Source organism: Temnothorax nylanderi, unplaced genomic scaffold (assembly GCF_030848795.1).
Source record: "Temnothorax nylanderi isolate EJ_2023f unplaced genomic scaffold, tnyl_v1.0 TNYL_tig0331_pilon, whole genome shotgun sequence".
Classification (NCBI taxonomy): domain Eukaryota; kingdom Metazoa; phylum Arthropoda; class Insecta; order Hymenoptera; family Formicidae; genus Temnothorax; species Temnothorax nylanderi.
This window is the reverse complement of record NW_027249393.1, coordinates 56,481-75,243: the sequence shown is the minus strand read 5'-3', so window position 1 is coordinate 75,243 and position 18,763 is coordinate 56,481. Positions and strand designations below refer to the sequence as shown.

General features: G+C 40.5%; 1 long non-coding RNA gene and 2 pseudogenes across 2 annotated transcripts in view; 1 reads left to right on the top strand and 2 right to left on the bottom strand.

The window, feature by feature from the left end:
* Positions 1-18,763, top strand: part of LOC139781363 (uncharacterized) — a 129,606-nt gene that overhangs the window by 57,560 nt on the left and 53,283 nt on the right. The window lies entirely within an intron of this gene.
* Positions 2,837-6,180, bottom strand: LOC139781353 (uncharacterized; annotated as a pseudogene).
* LOC139781352 (uncharacterized) lies at positions 6,264-8,236 on the bottom strand (annotated as a pseudogene).

Sequence of the window (18,763 nt, the reverse complement as noted above, 5' to 3'; positions counted from 1 at the left end):
CCGTGTAAACGGAGTCAATAATGGCTTCTTCTATTGTGTGATATACCTTTAGTTGTTTCCGAGGAGGTTCTACATTACTCACACTTGCCTTTCCATGTAAAAAAATATAATCTTTCTTAAGTTAAGCATTATCATTGTTAAATGAATAGATGAAGTATAATATTTAAAGTTTCTTTAAAACTCAGTTGTGAAAGATGGCAGACGATTTGAGAGAAGTAAAAACTATAATAACCGGTAATCTGAGATAAAATTTGGATAATAATAATAAGCAGCAAGATACAATTTATTCTTCCTTTGATCTTCCACTGAAAACGGTGGAAGATATCGAAGGGGCTGTAAAGCAATTCTTCGTTTATTTTTAACAAAGTTACAGCTGCTTGAATTTTGCCTATTTAAAAAAATTTAATGTTCCTTTAATTTTTGTGAGAAGTGTATAAATATAATTTACTATGCAAATAATAAAGACATGTACATTATATACCTTTTTTGTAAACAAGAATCACGAAGAAATTCCATCCTTTTAGAATGCCTCCACTTATATACATTATTTTTAGAAGTTGATCCATTTGGCAATTTTTCAGAATTTACTAGTCGCCTATAAGTGTCGTGAAGATTTTTGAACTTATTTTTGCATCCAATTGCACTCAATTTGCTTGTAAAAATATTCTATATAAATTTTAATATATTTTTTAGAATAATATAAATATCAGACATCTTTATTACCGTTAATAGCTTTAGAAACTTCTTCTCACAAAGATTTTGCAATTTTATTGTTTCTTTGGTTAAGAGGTAATCGAAAATTCCATAACGGTTCTCTGCATTGTACTTCTAGTATTAATATATAATTCCTCTTCTTCTGGAGACGATTTTTCTTTTGTATGCTTTTGACCTGTGTTTCTAGGATGAACAAAGGTTAACATAAATATTTCTGTTGGAAACTTAGCGTTTGTTCAAAACTTTAAACTAATTTGCGTCGTCAAAAGTTTTAGTATAAAATTTTCCATACACGTAACGAGCAATTCCGGGAGCGTCGGTGGTCAAAATATAAGGTTCTGAAAAGTCAAGATATTGCAAAACTGGTCCTTCGCTTAATTTTTATTAATACCTCAAAAGACTCTTCTTGAGCAGATGTCCATTCAAAATATGATTTTTTAATAAGTTGATGGATCTGCCACAACTCATTCCAGTAACTGTAACAACTTACCCCATATCTGGGGCTGATGGTTACAATTGTAGTCGTCTTATAATTATCATTGATGCAAAACAACAAAATTAATTGTACCATTTAATTAAAAAAATTATTTTTGTGTTTTATATACATACGGCTATTGAAAAATTTTTTTGCGACTTGTATTCCATTGACTAGTTACGTGTAAAAAAATTATTTTAAAAAAGCATACCAACTAGCCCCAGTTTCCCTATGTCATTGTTTTCATGTAAAAAAATTAATGCGGAATACATAGTACATAAAGCTTGTTTTTAGATTCTTACCTTAGCAGTGTATGTAGATTTGACAGATAATGCATCTTGGCAAGGAAACATTGCTCTAGTGTTAGCAGTGTATGTAGATTTGACAGATAATGTATCTTGGCAAGGAAATATTGCTCTAGCGTTAGCAGTGTACGTAAATTTGACAGACAATGTATCTTGGCAAGGAAACATTGCTCTAGCGTATACTAGCAAAAAAAATAATTTTTTATTATGATATATATTTAAATTCGGTTTTTACTGTAATATGCATAGTATGAAACGGTGGGATAAAGTTCAAACGGAATCAAAGCAGCATTGCGATTGTTTTCTGATCTTCTACAGTTAAACCTGCTGCAGTTTTATTACGTTTATTTCGCTGCATTATAAAAAGCTTATTTCTTTTAGCGTGCCTGCAAAAAGAAATAATAGATTTCTTGTCAATCGTCAATTTAGAATCCCGCTTTCATTGGTTCGAACATTTTGCAATAAATTGGGTTATCCTTTGGATGTTGAGGATTGGTTTGCGTATTAGCAATTTCTTTTTGATTGTTATGCGCCTCCATATTCAATTTGCGATCATTAAATAATTTATTTAGAAGTTTAAGGCGCAAGATAGAACTTTTACTTCTTCGTTCAAAGTACTTATAATCTTTAAATATGCCTTTCCTGAGATGTTTCCCACTATAATGTCTTCCACACAAATTCTATGAGCTACTTTCAATCTTGGTATGTATTCTATTTCTTATTTCTGGATTTCCTACTCTTACATAGAATAAAGATTCCGAACGTGGAGATGCTATGATGATTTCTGTTGAAAAAAGGCACCTTAATTCCTGATACATCTAAATGTCTTTTCGCGTAATCTGTCATCGAGGAAGTTGGTTAAAAAAAATTATTGCCCAATATACCGGCTTGTGGAATTGGTAAATCATAAGAATTGGTAAATTTGATACTACGTTAAGAGTTACTTATTTTCCGAAAAGGGGTAGAATAACTTCTCCGAGAGTGTAAACTAGGTATTCATTTATGCCGCTTAAGTGTAAAAGTTTACTATGATTGACAAGCTTTGTCCTTAGATAACAATTTTTCTTTAATTAAATTTTGGATTTTTCTCCTCTTTCTCTACCTTCTCTCTCTCTCTTTGCATTATTAACTTTTTTATACTATTGAAATTTACTATTGACGTATTCTTATAATTTAAAGTGTTACCTTTAACTTTACACGTTTCTTCAGTGCGATCGGCCGGTGTACGAACAATATAGGCGTAAAACATTGGCCCACCTGACACGAACGACTGGATATAGCTACTGCGGCCGTAGCTCTCGAGTTCGTCCGTCATGTCACCGAGGAAGTTTGAGTCAGTATCCTAATATAAAACGCGTTTATCTAACGATTCCAGATACCCATAAAGTTTTAGACACGCTTGTGCTGTCGTGTACGCCGCGATCACGACATTCGTCAACGCTGAAGCCAAGACCGCCTTTTCTCGTGGTCGCCACGAAACATACACCTCGTCATTGACGGGTAATATACCGGGTTATCTCGTGCTCGGGATTCGTGAGCAAAGTCATGAAACGTTGGTATGATTTCACGATGTCAGTTTTAGGCAAATTTGTTCACTGGCCAAATTTTCCTCAAAAAGAATTCAAGCAAAGTTTTGCGACCGAGCGCAGACCAAGATTCCGAACGATATTTGTCTCTATCGAGAACAACACCCATGGTTTCCGCGTATTCCCGCAGGTATCGTTCCTTTGTCCCGTCATCGTGGCAATCGCTCGGCCACCCCCTAGCTTCTTGTTTTAATTTTAGAAATATGTTTATATATTCGGCGAACAAACCACCCTGTCGAGTACCGGGATCATGTCGCGCAACTTTATACTGCCCACTCACATTTGTCACAAGATAACCTTTCTCGACGGCTTTGCGCAATTTGGCGGATACTTAGGTACCTTCGGATTCACGATCGGCGGGGTTATCGTGAGTAAACGCGGCCTGCGAGAACGTTTTACAGCAACTACGACATAACGCGAACGATAATTTCGCAATACGGGAGTACCGGGTGAAAAGATCGCGCGGAGGAAGTATTCGGTATCGAACGAGTTTTTCGACCGAATCAAAATTATAATTTGGTGCAGTTCCGATTAACGCGCGGCATTCTTCCCCGATAAGAATATCAGGGTGACCGATCGGGAAAGCACCGGTTTTCAAGACGTATAGGTACAGAGAATATACGTAGTTTCTCCTATACGTTCCTGCGTTCCAAAAAATTTTTCTAAAAGCCATGCATGCGTGTCGAAGAATATCCACATCGTTACGACAATATCGAATAATCTCGTTTTGAAAATTAAAAGTAAAGTTATCACGCGTCTCATCTCCGCGTGCCGTAGAGAACGATTGAAAGCAGTTTACTATTACGACGTATCGTTTCTGCTGCTTGGTAACTGTTCAAACAACATCTGCTCGAACGAGTTTGTTTGATCGGAATCGTGTACAGACATCTGTATAATATATTGTTGAATTCGATTTTCTAGGCATATCGATATATCGGGTGTTTGGTAACAGGTATAGCATCTCTCGTGAACAAATAGAGCATGTCAAACTGAATAAAAAAGTCCTTTACTATTATACGATTTTCGCAATAATTAATGAAAAGTCAATTAATAAAGATTTGCGAATAAGCGTACATCTGCTGCGTGATTTAACGGATATTACTTGACACTACATAATATATAGTTAGATGCCGGTAAAGTCTACATGCCGATTTAATTTTTAAAAATTTTACGACATATATTACACAGTTGTGTTTTGTGCACACTGTTGTTTTGTGCCCTGTTACAATCGCCATGCCACGAGAAGATCATCGCATCCCGATGACGACGAAGAAAATATTTCGTCAGAAGCCAAAAATACATGCATTCCCGCGAGCTTCACCGAACTCGAATCACGTCAATCAATGTGTTTCCGTTCAAAATGCGTCAGGACGGAAACGTCGAGGTCTCGTAACATGGCGTCGATTGTAACAGGGCAATTTTTTTAAAGCAGTAAAATAAAATTTATCGTGGCGTGATAGCATTTATGTATTAGTTGTACACTTCAAGGAGTGACAGGCGCATTAAGTTTGCATTAATCTGCTGATGGAAGCCGTGATGATTTTAAAAGAGTGGCTTCGGAATCATAAATTCAATGCCTATCCGAGTGTCAGCGCAGATACTCTTCGTATCTGCCCTGTATTTTCGTTTATTAATAGTTCACGGTTCACACATAGACGTGTTTACTTGGTGTTCTCATATTTGTTCAACATATTTACGAACAGTGGGTTGCCTCCTAAACATTCAATTTCAATCCTAATTTTTTTGTCCAGTTCTTTCAGTATGTCCCTCGTGTATTTGAAAGAACCAAGTTTCTCTAACAAGTCCACACAATAACTTTTAATATTGGTATTCGTAGTTCGTTGTTTTAGAATATTTATTCTAACGTTACTTGGCATTCGGAAATTATAATAACCGGAATGTTTTTTGAGTGTATTCGCGTACGCGATTGAGAAGAGCGCTTAGGGGCTGTTGCCCTGAACAATATCCGCAACAACGCCTGGGGGCTGTCGCTCTGAGTCGAACTCGGATCTGTACGGGCGCGCGACTACGTCTCGAGGGTCGTGATTAACTCGGACACACGCGAACTTCTCCGTAGTCGGGAGCAGAATGCCCGATTTTTTGCAGCCACGATCCCTTCAGCGACGCCACCAATTCTCCCTGTCCGTCGCCTTCTTGGTGGCCCTTAGATCTACGCAGCGTAGATCTATGGCGCCAGCACGGGTCTAGCCACTTGAGATTCGAGGCGTCATAATGTCACTGGCGGACTCGTATGTAAATAAATGCATATGTGTGTATATGTGCGAGGGTGACCGCTTATGCCCGCATGTGTTCGCATGTATCCGAGCCGCCCGTCTTTCTATTTTATATATTTATTAGTTTATGCGCATATGTCGTGCACGAGTAGAACCGACCTTTCCCTGGTCTTTCCTTTTCCTTGTTGAACATATGAGGAATGGTGTTCTTTTCAGCAAATTTAAATGCGAGTTTGCGTATATCTATTATTGAAGTAAGGCCAAATAACCTTTCTTTTAAAAGCAGTATGTGTGTCACAAGTTCCTTTTCTTGAGCCTGTGAAAAAATTTTATAACGGCCTAATTTTTTCTGGGCAGCTTCTAAAGAAGTGTTACGTCCAACCTCAGGATTAGGATAAGAAAACTGGGAAGCGAAGGAAAGGCTAACCAGAGGGGTAGGGGTAAGGAAGGACGCAACCAGATACTCACAAATGTCGCTCGCATGTACGCGCTCTGAAGCGCGTGGCGCGAGCCGAACGCACTTTTAATGGCTCAGGAAGGGTCAACGTCCGTAGGGACCCTAGGACGCCTTCCGTGAGCGGTGCGATCGTTGGTCCTCTTTTGAGTCAGAGAATTTAATCTCTTTAGATTCTCTGTTTTTAAGGGAGAATCCCAGGGATGGCCACCACACCTTCGAGATCGCTGTGCTGGGCACATCCCATTTGCACGAGCAGTTTCGCTAGGTCTCTTGTCTCGTCGTCACCCTCGTCTCGTATCCTTCGCCATCGCATCCTTCCCTCGAGCGGTCGGAGGTGGGCGAGACCACAGGGGATGGCCTGCCATTCCAGCTCGCGGAATCGATCCTCGAGGGTGTAAATTTCGAACATGGCCGCTGAACAGCGCGACCCCAATCTCTGAGGGCAACCGTAACCCGGTTTCCTCTCTCGACTTGGAGCACGAAGCCCCTCTGTCATCGTCTTCCTTCACGAACGGCGACCTCCATTTCGGGCACAAGGCTCTCGCTCCTCCGCATCATCCTTCGAGTTAAATCCTCGACGAGCTCGTCGAGGTCCTCACGCTTACTCTCGAGATGGACCCACAGGAAGGTGGGGGAGTCCACCCGGATGACCTTTACCTTGAGGGGACCGCGGCTCAACAAGCTGGTGTTGATACACTTGATCTCCATAGTTTTGTCTACAAAAAATTTGTTGTTAGAATATCTGCATGTCGCAGCATGCGGTTATAGGGGCAGAGCGTTTAATGATAGATAATGAGATATCATGCAATTCGTCCCTTTTCCCCTTGTGTCTTTTTTTCTCATTTACTCTTTGAGTTCGAGAGTATAGGTACTCTCTTTCAAAGGGAGAGAAGGGTAGGCGTTCCGGTTTTACATTATTTTTTGTGTCATGCTGTAGTTCGGAAGGTGGCTCATCTCGTGGTATCCCCTTTTGTCCGGAGGCCGGAGCGCTGGGATTCTTGGTTTCGGCTCTCCTTTTTTCTAGATGCAATAAAAGTTGCGTCATCGAGTCCCATAATGCTCCTATCAGGTATACCGACCAGCCGTATATTTTGTGCAGAGTATATCCGTGCACGAGTGTATCCAGTATTAGTTTAACGACTTTTATGCACATGTATAGTCCGAGCATTCCGGCACTAATATTAACGAAAATTGGAAATTGATTCCAAAATTTCAACCAAGCGGAGAGTGCAACTTTTTTTAATGAGGCTTTATCGGTAAGATTGGAAATCGACCCTCCATATAACGTGGATGGTTGCCCCATTACTCCTCTTGCTATGGTGTTAAGAACGGCGGGTCGCTCGGCGGAAACATTATGTGATCTTTAAGCTCTTCCAGATCATCCTGTGAGTATATACCGCTAGTAGCAAGTGCTCCAGGATTGGTATATCTCCATGTAGGTTTAGTTAGAGGCTTTATAATAGTCGGTGCAAATGTTTGTATCGGTCTTGGCATAAGTTTATACCAAGCATCTCCTAAGAGATACATGGGAGGAGCAAAAGAGTTGCAAGCGACTTGCGTTCCTTGTCGTAATAATACATGTGTTTGCGGAGTTAGGAAGTACGTTTGATTGTCTCGTAATACCGGAAGTTGATTATAGCAGTTTTGAGTTTGAGCTACTCTTACTTCCACTGGAACGCATTTTATTATATGAATTACTTCTCCTGCCAAGAGTGCCATGTGTCCTGGTCCTTTCATAAAATGATAGGCAAAAATATCGGGAGATCGTGCGGCTATGGCTAAAGCACTCTGCAGTAGCCGCAATTCGAGGTTGCATTGTTGTAATAGGATATTTCGATATAGTTGATTAATTTTAGTACGGATATGCTTTTCCACATAGACGAATTTTGAATTCATATATGTAAAAATGTCGAGCCTTTTAAAGATCGCAACGCCAGGTAATGTTTCGAAAATTATTAATTTGAAATGTTCTGTTCGGATAAGAGTGTATCCGCACGTTACATATTTGCCCATGCTTGTTAATGCAAAAACTGTTTCTTGCGCCGTTAATGAATAAACGACTTATGATAATTTGTTTGCGTCATCCATTATTTTATCCGCATATCCTTGGTATAAAACGCTGTAGTCGGAAAATTTACAGGAGTCGACAGGTACAGGATCCCAAAAGGTATCCCCTCCCTCTAAGTCAGTGCAGCGCATAGCGCTAAGCTCACAGGTCACTCCTGATCTGAGTTGTACCTTGTTAGTGTCTAGTATACAACGTATGTATACAACGTTGTATGTATACAACGGCAAATATTCATATATAGACGAAATATCTCGGGAGGCATGTCAGCGTATGCATACTTACGGGAGTTTTGAACTAGCCGGAATTCATATCACTGGATTAAACCAAACGGCCACCCGCCCTGTAGTTCTAGCTGGCCATATGGATTCCGATGGAACGTGTTACGGAGGAGCTTACTCAGATCCTTACGGAACTTGGACAGATGTTTCCGTATTAGGCAGCGTTAAAAGCACATTGCAAGATTACATCGCCGACGTTCGAATTCTTATATTATTTTTATTTAATATTTCCAAAACTTCATGAGGCCATGTATGCTGATCTCCAAATTTACCTGGTTTAGGTCCCTTTAATAAAAAAACGTGATCTCCAGGTTTAAAGGTTTGAGGGTTAATTTTTTTATCGTAGTTTTTCTTAGATTTCAACTTAGCTTCTAACATTTTAGAAATTGTTTCTGCATCTCTGGGATCATTCGGATTCAGAAGTTTTTTGTGATTCATTAAGTTGCAGTCTGTTTCTTCAAAATTTACCGGATTTCTTGACAAGGCATCGGCATTAACATTAGTTTTTCCTGCCTTATATACTACATCATAGTCATATTCTGCTAATTTCAATCTCCAGCGGAGAATTCTCATGTTTGCATCTTGGGCGTTTTTAAACCAAAGTAAAGGCTTATGATCTGTGACTAATGTAAATTTCCGCCCATATAAGTATGGTCGGAAATGTTTAACGCATTATATTATTGCTAAAGTTTCCTTTTCATATGTATCGTATTTTATTTCATTGTCGGTTAAAGTTCGTGATGCGTATGCTATTGGTCGATCTGTATTTATTTCTCCTTGTGACAAAATGCCTCCTATGGCAGTTCCAGAAGCGTCGGTAGTTAAAATGAAGGGTTTTGGAAAATCAGGATATTGTAAAACTGGTTCTTGACATAATTTCTGCTTTAATATTTCAAAAGACCCCTCTTGAGCAGATGTCCATTTAAAAAGCGTATTGTTTTTTAATAGATTTGTTAAAGGTTTGGCTAATTTCGAGAATATTGCAATTTTGACAAAAAATTTTCGTTTTTTTTAAGTCCCGTCGTTTCCTTAATTTTGCACTTTTACCTTCTTTTTTAGGTTCATCGACGACGTAGTTTTATAGAGAATAAGAAAAATTTTCTTAATTTTGTTTCAGGCGAGTACAACAGGCGCTATAACGCCCGCCGATTTACAACTCCGGCGACGAGACCGCGGCCTCGTAACCTCCATAGTTCCTAACATAACAATTATTTTTTAACAAAACAAAATTTTTTTATCTTTTGAAATGTATAATAAAATACCCTGAAAGTTTGAAAAAGATCCGTCGCATTGATTCTTCAAAAAAAAATTCCAAAAGTTACCTTACTTTTTAGCGTGTTACACGAGACTCCCCCCTCAAGCAATTCTCGGCACCCTAAAAATCAAGTCAATTGAAAATCTTATCATAGAACAGTATCTATATATTCCTTTCAGGATTATCATTAATATTATTGTTACATGTAAAGCTTCTTACTCTCTTTTGAGGGATTTTTTTTGAACCAGGATTTCTAATGCTGTCTCTCTGATCTAATACTACTTTTCAACGTTTGTTTCCTTTTGAGTCTTCTTTTTTTGGCACTATCCAAATGGGTGTATTGTAAGGTGACTGAGAAGGTTTTATGATCCCTGCCTCGAGCAGTTCCTTTATCTGTTTATTTATTTTCTCTTTGTGGACTTGTGGAAATCTATATTGTCGAGTATTTATAGGTCGATCATCTGTTGTTGGTATTTGATGTCGCAATACATGAGTTGCTGTTAATTTTTCTCCGGAGATGTGAAATCGATCTTGACTATTACTTATAAGTTTTATAACACTTTTCCTTTCTTCATTATTTAAATGCTCTAGTCGTAGTAATTTCATAATCTCCGTAAGTCTATCTTTCTTAGGTTTTCCGGATGATACAAAACATTCACGTGAAATAACGTCGTTAGCCGATGTTTCAGACGTTAATTGATGTTGTTTCGATTTACGCTTGTACCTGAAATTTCCATTATTTCCTGGAATCGAGCTTGTGCGCATGCCAAAGTTTTTGAAGACGGTTTACTTTTTCTGTTAATCTCATAAATTTTTTCCGTATTAGGATTATATAATTTTACTCTTCTCGTGAGTTCTCCAATAGTAACATGAAAGGTATTATTTTTATCAACATCACTTTTTGTGGGTATTCCAACCCTTGGAAATATTATTTTTTCCACAGGATTTACGGAGCTCTCACTTTTTGGCTTTCGTAAACAAAATTCTGTCGTATTACGTAGTGAGGTTTGCTTACTTCCCTCCTCGTAATCGACGGGAGTAGAATATACTAGAGGAGTCTGGAAACTTGCCTCTGTAATTCTAAGATTATTTAAATCTTCTAGAAGGGTTTGGTAACTTTGCCCTCCAAAGATTTGGGAGTTATTTAATATTTCAGGAGAGATTGTGACCGGATATAGGGCCTGTGCTGTGAATAATTCACGAAAATGTACTCACTCGTACGTAAAAACGGTCGCCACTTTGTTTTAATTGCGATTACGAAGAACGCTGATAGGCCCGGTTGACTTCCGGTTGCCGTGAAATACTTCTTCTCGATCCTCAGCTTCGTTGCACTTCCGCTGCGATAATACGTTGTTGTCGACCACGGCCTTTACGAAGTCGCGCACTAGTATTTCGGATTCGGAAAGCTTATGCTGGGATTCGGATTAACGAGGGTAATTAACTTGCAATTGCTTTTATGAAAACAAATAACAAGAATATATTTTGTACTCGAAGTACAGGATTACAATGGGTAACGCCCCGATTGCATCATCTCGCTTCACTCGCGATTTTCGTATGAAAAACGATTTATTTCCGAAAAATATTCACTTCCGGATGTTAATTAGCTTGTAATTAAGCCTGCGGATAACGGTCGCATTAATAATTCAGGAGGGGTTTGGTCCCTGGATGTCGTCGTAAAGGTTCCCGGGGCGCCCAGCGAGAACACCAGAGGTAGGGCCACACGTAGGGTTTTTAGCCGGTAGGAGTCCGGCATAACCGCCCGCCTCTCCCCGGGGGTGGGGGTACTCATGATAAGTTTTCCCTACGTTAAAAAAAAAAGGAGGGGTTTGGTTACTTACCCCTCCAAGGATTTGGGAATCATTTAACATTTCAGGAGGGGTTTGGTAACTTCCCCCTCCAAGGATTTGGGAATCTAGCATTTCGGGAGAGGTTTGGAAACCTTTCTCCTGAATACCTAGAATACGAGTTTTATCTGATTTCTTATTCCATCTCATAGTTTTATTTTTATTTATAATCCCGTCTTCATTATTTAAACTTGCATAATTATTTTTATTTTCATTATTGATGTTAACTTCCGTTTCTTTTTCATTTGTTCCGTTAATCATTTTACAAGGAATTTGATCATCCTCTAAGTGTCGAGGATTAATTTGCGTATTCGCAATTTCTTCTTGGTTATTATGTGTTACGTCCAACCCCGGGATTAATAAGAAAAAAACTGGGAAGCAAAGGAAAGGCTAGGCAGAGGGGTCGGGGTAAGGAAGGACGCAACTAGAAGCTTAAGAATATCGCTCGCAGGTACACGCTCTGAGGCGCGTGGCGCGAGCTCGAACGCACCTTTATGGCTCAGGAAGAGTCAACGTCCGTAAGGACGCTAGGACGTCTTCCGTGAGCGGTGCGATCGTTGGTCCTCTTTCGAGTCAGGGAATTCAATCCCTTTAACTCAGGATCGGACCTCGTGCGATTTCGAGAGGATGATGGTACTGGGTTAGGTCTTATTTAAAATAAAGGAACATTTAATTAAATCTTAAAAACAAATTAAACATTTATTACAAATACTTGTTACTGACATTGAGTAGAGAATCAAACAGTTGAGATAAACGCAAACGGAGTGTATGTCATTTGTGTGTGTGTGTGTGTGTGTGTGTGTGTATGTATTTAGACTAAATTAACATAAAAGGAAATAGGTAAGGGTTAATCTAAGGTGACTATTTCGGGAGGGTTAGGTTCATCGATGTCGATGGTGGAGGCGGTCGAGGGGGTCGGGGATGGTACCCTGTGTTCGACCGGAGGAGGGGGATTGGGTCTAACGGGGAGTATGCGGAAAGGGGGGACGCGGCAAACGTGGCGATAAGGTGCGGGAACGAGGCGAGACGGTAGGATAATAGGGCGAGATGGTATGACGGGGGGACACTGCTGTGAGGAACAGAGTTCCTCTGAGAAGCCTGGTAGGGGTGGAGTGGCAAGACGCGGAGGATCTGTGTTATCTTGTTCCCGAGGGAATCCTGACCCTTGATTTTCGACTTCCTTTCGCGCCCGTTTGGTTTGGCGACGTCTCTCGTGTTTCGCGGCGTTTCGCGACTTCTTATGAGTGGGACCGGGCGAATCCACTACAAATTAGCGGATTGTTAATATTTAAATCCGTCAAGTGCGGGGAAGTCACCTCAGGTTTTGGAGATTAAATCTAAGGAGTAGTTCGAGTCCGCCAACGAGTCAGCTAACTCAAAGCAATATACCTCGAGTCCACCGACCCAGCTAACCCAAAGCAGTATACCCCGAGTCCACCGACGAGTCAGTTAACTCAGAGCAACATACCCCGCGTCCACCGAGCCAGCTAACCCAAAGCAACATACCCCGAATCCACCGAGGCAGTTAACTCAAAGCAATGGAGATTATTCGGAATCGACCGATAAATCGGCTAATTCGGAACAGGGGTAGTAAAAGGGGTAGTAAGAGGGAAGGGTTATACTGAGAGACTTCCCTAACGGGTGCATATATAAAGAAAAAGGGGAGCTGATATATATATATATATATATATATATATATATATATATATATATATACGTGTGTGTGTACAGGACTTACTACTTGATGAGTTTGATGACACCGTTTGACGATTTGATGACTGCGCGTCGAAATGACCCTTGGTTGAGGGAAGAGACGGAATCAGTTGTGTGTGGTCAGATGTGTTGCACTGACTCTAACGATAAGTGTTGAATCGCGACTCAAAAGCGGAAGAGATCACGATTGTAAAGCTGAGGAAAAAACACGAGACTAAGCTTGGGAGGCTTGAAGAGACTCGGAAGCTTTGGAGAGGAGTGCCGCAATGTCAGGGTTTATATAGGAAAATGTAAGGAATGGAAGGGGTGGATTTTATGTGGGGTGTGTCTGGTTTTTATTTTTGGGACTTTTGGTTGGTGGGATTCTTCTAATTTTTATCTAGAGGGTTTTCTATTGGGCGAGACGTTTCTCACCCAAGAGCCAGATCTTAAGTTTTCGCCTATCCTAGAAAGCTAGAGACGGTTATCGATTTTTCCGGTTTTCCATTGGTGAGTCCCCTCGTAAGGCCCCCACTGTCTTATCGGGGGTGCAACCCAGCGATTCTTCCAGTGACTGGTTTGTTTTTGGCTATCGCCGATTCCTCTTTTATTGGGGTCCCTTATCTCGCGGTCCCTGTTTTCAGTATCGACAGACAAATGTGTTTCATCCAATCTTTATTGCAGCTTTATTGCAAACAGAAACTTCCGCCACGTGCTCTTACGGATTTCTAAAAGCACGTTTTAGATCTTGTCTCTGTTTGTCGGGACATTGCGCGGCCAATTTTGGGCTAGTCGCGTGATGCGATAAGGATCCTAACCAAATTCTGTATGGGATTAAGGCTCTTCTCGGCGCGTCGTGTCGCCGGGTTTATAGCTATGTGCCAGACAAAATTGATAGAACCGACCACGCATGTCCTGTCTGTCAGTAGTTTGTCATCTGGAAGGTAGCTTTTAGTTGCCCAACCAAATAGGCATTTTGGTCATAAAAAGAAGGAATGTGAGGAGATCAAGGCTCACTCCCCGATCGATAACCGTCCGTGCTTAGTTTACCTATCATAATCTTAAGCCCTAACTAGGCCCATAGGAATTTTCCGCGAAAAAGGGAGATCGAGGAATTCGCAGGACGTAACATATGCGTCTCCATATTTGACTTATGATTGTCAAATAATTCGTTTAATGGTTTAAGACGCAGGGTTGGTACTTGAACTTCCACTTCTTCGTCCAAAGTACTTATAACTTTTAAATATGCCTTTTCTGAATTGTTTTCTACTATGGTATCTCCCAGATAAATCCCGTGGGCTATTTTTAATTTCGGTAGATATTCTATTTTTATTTCTGGGTTTTCTATTCTTACGTAAAATAAGGATTCTGACCGCGGAAAAGCTGTAATAGTTTCCGGTAAAAGGAAAGGTATGCTAATTCCTGATACGTTTAAGTGTCCCGTCGCGTAATCTATGTTTGAAGAAGTTTGCTCAAAAAAGTCGTTGCCTAATAAACCGGCTTGTGGAATCGGTAAATCGTCTGACACTACGTTAAAAGTTACTTGCTTTCCAAAAAGGGGTTATATAACTTCTCCGAGAATATAAACTGGGTATTCATTTATGGCGCTTAATTGTAAAAGTTTACTGTGATTGACGGTATTGTTATTTGACAAAAATTTTTCTTTAATTAAATTTGGGCCAGAACCGGTATCTAGCATAAGGGTAACGTGGGAAATCGGCTTACCGAAGTCTACCTGAATGGTCGGCACGCGACGGTGTTTATCGAGATTTACGGTTACGGGTCGTATCTCTATCGTTTTTTGTCTATTGGGTCTTCTGAGATGTCGATGGGTGTGAGGTCCGTTCGGACCCCTGCTGCACACTCGACTTTGAGGGGCCATTGGAGTTTCCCTGATTGAGAACGCGAACGAAGAGACGCGAGTGGGAGACAGTGCAAGGAGATAGGATAGGATATGAAAATTGACACTTTTAATGTATTTTTTTATAGAGAACGCGAACGAAGAGACGCGAGTGGGAGACAGTGCAAGGAGATAGGATAGGATATGAAAATTGACACTTTTAATGTATTTTTTTATATTTATTTTTATAAAACTTTTTATAATACTTTAAAAAATTATTTTTATAAAAATTTAATTCCAATCTTCGGGCCCTTCCTCATAAAACTCCTCATAGGGCTGGAGCCCGAAGAGACATCTTAGATAAAACACATCTTCGAAATGGTACACGGCTTCCATTTCTCGATCCTTCGGCGTGTCGTTCCACAAGTGGTCGACGTCTTCTCGCCGCCACCGCTTCTTTTGCTGTGCCCACCACTGCGAAATTTTGTTGATGTACCCTTTTATTTGTATATCGGTTGTAGTGATGTTCTGAAAAAAATAAATAAATTATTAACAATTGCATATACTTTAAAAATTATATATGTATATATATGATATTAATACTGAATGTACCTCCGGCGGGCAAAAGACCAGGGATGTCTCCCCGATTAATTTTATCTGTTGATGATGTATCGACTGGATGTATAATCGTCCCGTGCCCGGGACGTCTATCACCCACTGAAAATTTATAAAAAATAATTTTTTAATTACACGCGCGCGCACACACACACACACACACACACACACACACACATACCCTTGGCGAGAACGTGGCGGGTCTATCATCAGAATATCTGGTAATCTTTAAAAATATATTATTTATGAATTACTTATTATATAATTATATTTTTAAAATAAAATATTATTTTTAAAAAACTCACCGTCGACATGCCGAAACGCACATGCATTTCGGCTGGGTTCTCCGCAAATTTGACGAAATTTATATATTCGTCAAGCGTCCTGTCTTCGAGGCTCCTCTCGTTCACATTATGCTGTAAAAATTAAACAAGATATATTATTAAAGAAACGCACACACACACACACACACACACACACACACACACACACACACAAATTACATACCTCCGGAATGAAGTGCATGTAGCATGCCTCTGGAAGAGGAAAGTCCCCCTCGCGCACGACATCAGACTGTAACAGATTAATTAATAAATTTTTTAAATAAATTACATACAAATCATATAACTTAAATGTACTCACAGTTATATATACGGGCACCTCAAACGATTCCTCGTTAAAGAGGTACCTCATTCTCGGAGGTACCCGCTCGTATGGCGAAAATTCAAAATCGATTTGCATTGGTACCCTTGATTCAGGCACCTCTGCAACCTTCACCTGATCAACTTTTATGCACTAAAAATAAAAACAAAACATTGTACAAATTAATGCATAAATTTTATTAATGCACAGCACAAAATACTTACCCTGACACACGGAAACGTAATTTTTAATTTCATGTTTGCACTGTCACTTTCACTGTTCTACTACACCTTGAGTCTATGATGAAGACGGTCCTAGTAGTTAAAATATAGAGTAGGGATGCATATTATGTGTCAGATGTTATGTTTCTAAATTATGTCTTCCAGACATCGACTGTAATACGATATTTCCTATGATATTTCTATTTTCTATACAAAAGGTACTTTACATAAATTCTATCTGCTTTTGTAACGCGCGACGTTATAACCGATCGGTGCTACAAACGTGACCCAGTGACCCAGTGACCCATCATGTTCGCCAAAACCTCAATAAATTGTTCAAAAACATGTGTAAAGAGGACATCGCGACGATTAACCCTAGACATGCACAGCGGGGGTCTCCGAGAGAGACTCCCAGGCCAACTTCCTTTTTCGGCGTTTCTTTGTTTCTCTTTTTATTACTTCATATATCTCGGAGTTTTTTTAACATCCCGCGACGGTTAAGTCGCCTAAAATTTTTGATCGAGTACCTACGTCGACCATCGATGCTCGACCATCTGCAGTGCGAGATGATATTCGTTTATAAATTCTGTCATCAACGTTCGTCGATAGCCATAGAAATTGAGTCGCGTTGCTGCGCTTATGCCGTCTAGTGTTTATAAAATCTAGCTGCCTGTCATCGGCGCTCGCCTTTGTAATGCGCGACGCCATAACCGAATGGCGCCGCGAAACCCCGATAAGCGGCTCTTCCTACGAAGAAAGGTGAAAAGGACCGCGGCGTCACGCTAGTCGCAGGTCATAAATTATAGCCGCCTGTCATAGGCGCTCGCTCGCATCTGAGGTGTGAAATGACATCTGTTTATAAATACTATCGGCCGAACATCGACGCGAGGCGGCATTTGTTTATCGAACATGCCCCGACGCGCTCGCCTGATCCCCCCCTTCCCTAGGACCTCCGCGATCTCGAGGCCCTCATTCCCCCCCCCCCGCGAACCCTATGCTGGGAACGCAGGTCCCCCCCCCCCCCGCAGACCCCTCGGCCGGACCGCGGCGCTAGAGTCCCCCCCGCCCCGCTCCCCCCTCGGAGCACCCGGCCTAGATCTGTCACTATCTTCCTACTGATTAATGTTTAACCGAGAGAACTTCTGGACACACAAAAAAAATGGGGATAAATAAATGAAATGTATATACGACTTACTACTTGACGCTGGTTGGATTGAGAGTAGAAATAGCCGGAACCGATGATCCTCGGGCCCTCAGCGAACACTCGTAATTTCAACGCGCACAACTCAACTTGGAAGTCTGACTGTAGGGTTCGAGGAGACCGAAGTTCAGGAGATGAAGATGAAGAAAAAAAATGAGGCTGAGTGCTCCAATGTCGGGGTTTATATAGGAAAGTTAAAGGGATGGAAGGGATGAATTTCGTGTGGGATGTGTCAGGTTTTCATTTGGGGGACTCCGGGTTGGAGAGATGCTTCTAATTTTTGTTTAAAGGATTTCTCGTTGGCGGGATGTTTTTACCCGAGAGGTGGATTCTTAAATTTTCACCTATCCTAGAAAGCCAGAGACGGTTGTCGATTTTTCCGACTGTTCATTGGCGAGTCTTCTCGTAAGGCCCCCACTGTCTTATTGGGGGTGCAACCCATCGCTTCCTCCAGTGACTCACTTGTTTTTCGGTTATCGCTGGTTTCTCCTTTATTAGGGTTTCTTTTTTTATCTCGCGGCCCTGTTTTTGTGTTGACGGACGATGCACACCTCTCAATCTTAAATGCAAGCAAAAAACCTCCGCCACGTGTATTTACGGACACGTCTTAGGCTTTGTTTCCGCTTGTCGGAAACATCGTACGTGCATTTTGAAAGCTCGCTTGATGCAATAAAGATCTTCATCAACCCATTAAGGCCCATTTGGCGCGTCGTGTCGCCAGGTTTACATTCTTTCAGTTTTAGGCCTGACAAAGCCGATGAAAATCCTGTCACGTATGCCCCGTCCGTCACTAATTCGTCATCTGGAAGGTTGCGTTTAAGCGCCTAGGTAAACAGATACTTTACCTATAAAAAAGGAAAAGGAATGTGCAAGGATCAAGGCTCACTCGTCGATCGACAACCGTCCGTGCTTAGTTTACCTGAAATACGGTCTCAAGAAGATATTTTAAAATCTAGAGGAATATCCTCTAACCATGAGACACTAGACTTAAGATTACAGTCCTCTTAATACTAGAGGACACTGATTTCCGATATTCACCTGGAATAAAAAAAAATTATTTATTTCGAAATTTTATTACTATTTTATAACTAAATTTGTTTCTTAAGATGCAGTCTATGATTATAAATATTTTCTCGTATTTGAAAAACACACTTACCTTGGTGGGATTCGAACTCGGGACCTCTGGATCGCGAGCCAACTGCCTTACGTGGTAGACTACTTCTTAATTTGATGTAAGTGTTATATATAGTCTACATATGTCATAACCAGCGCTAATATATAATTTTCCAAAAATCATCTTAAGAAACAAATTCAGTTTAAAAAGAGTAATAAAATT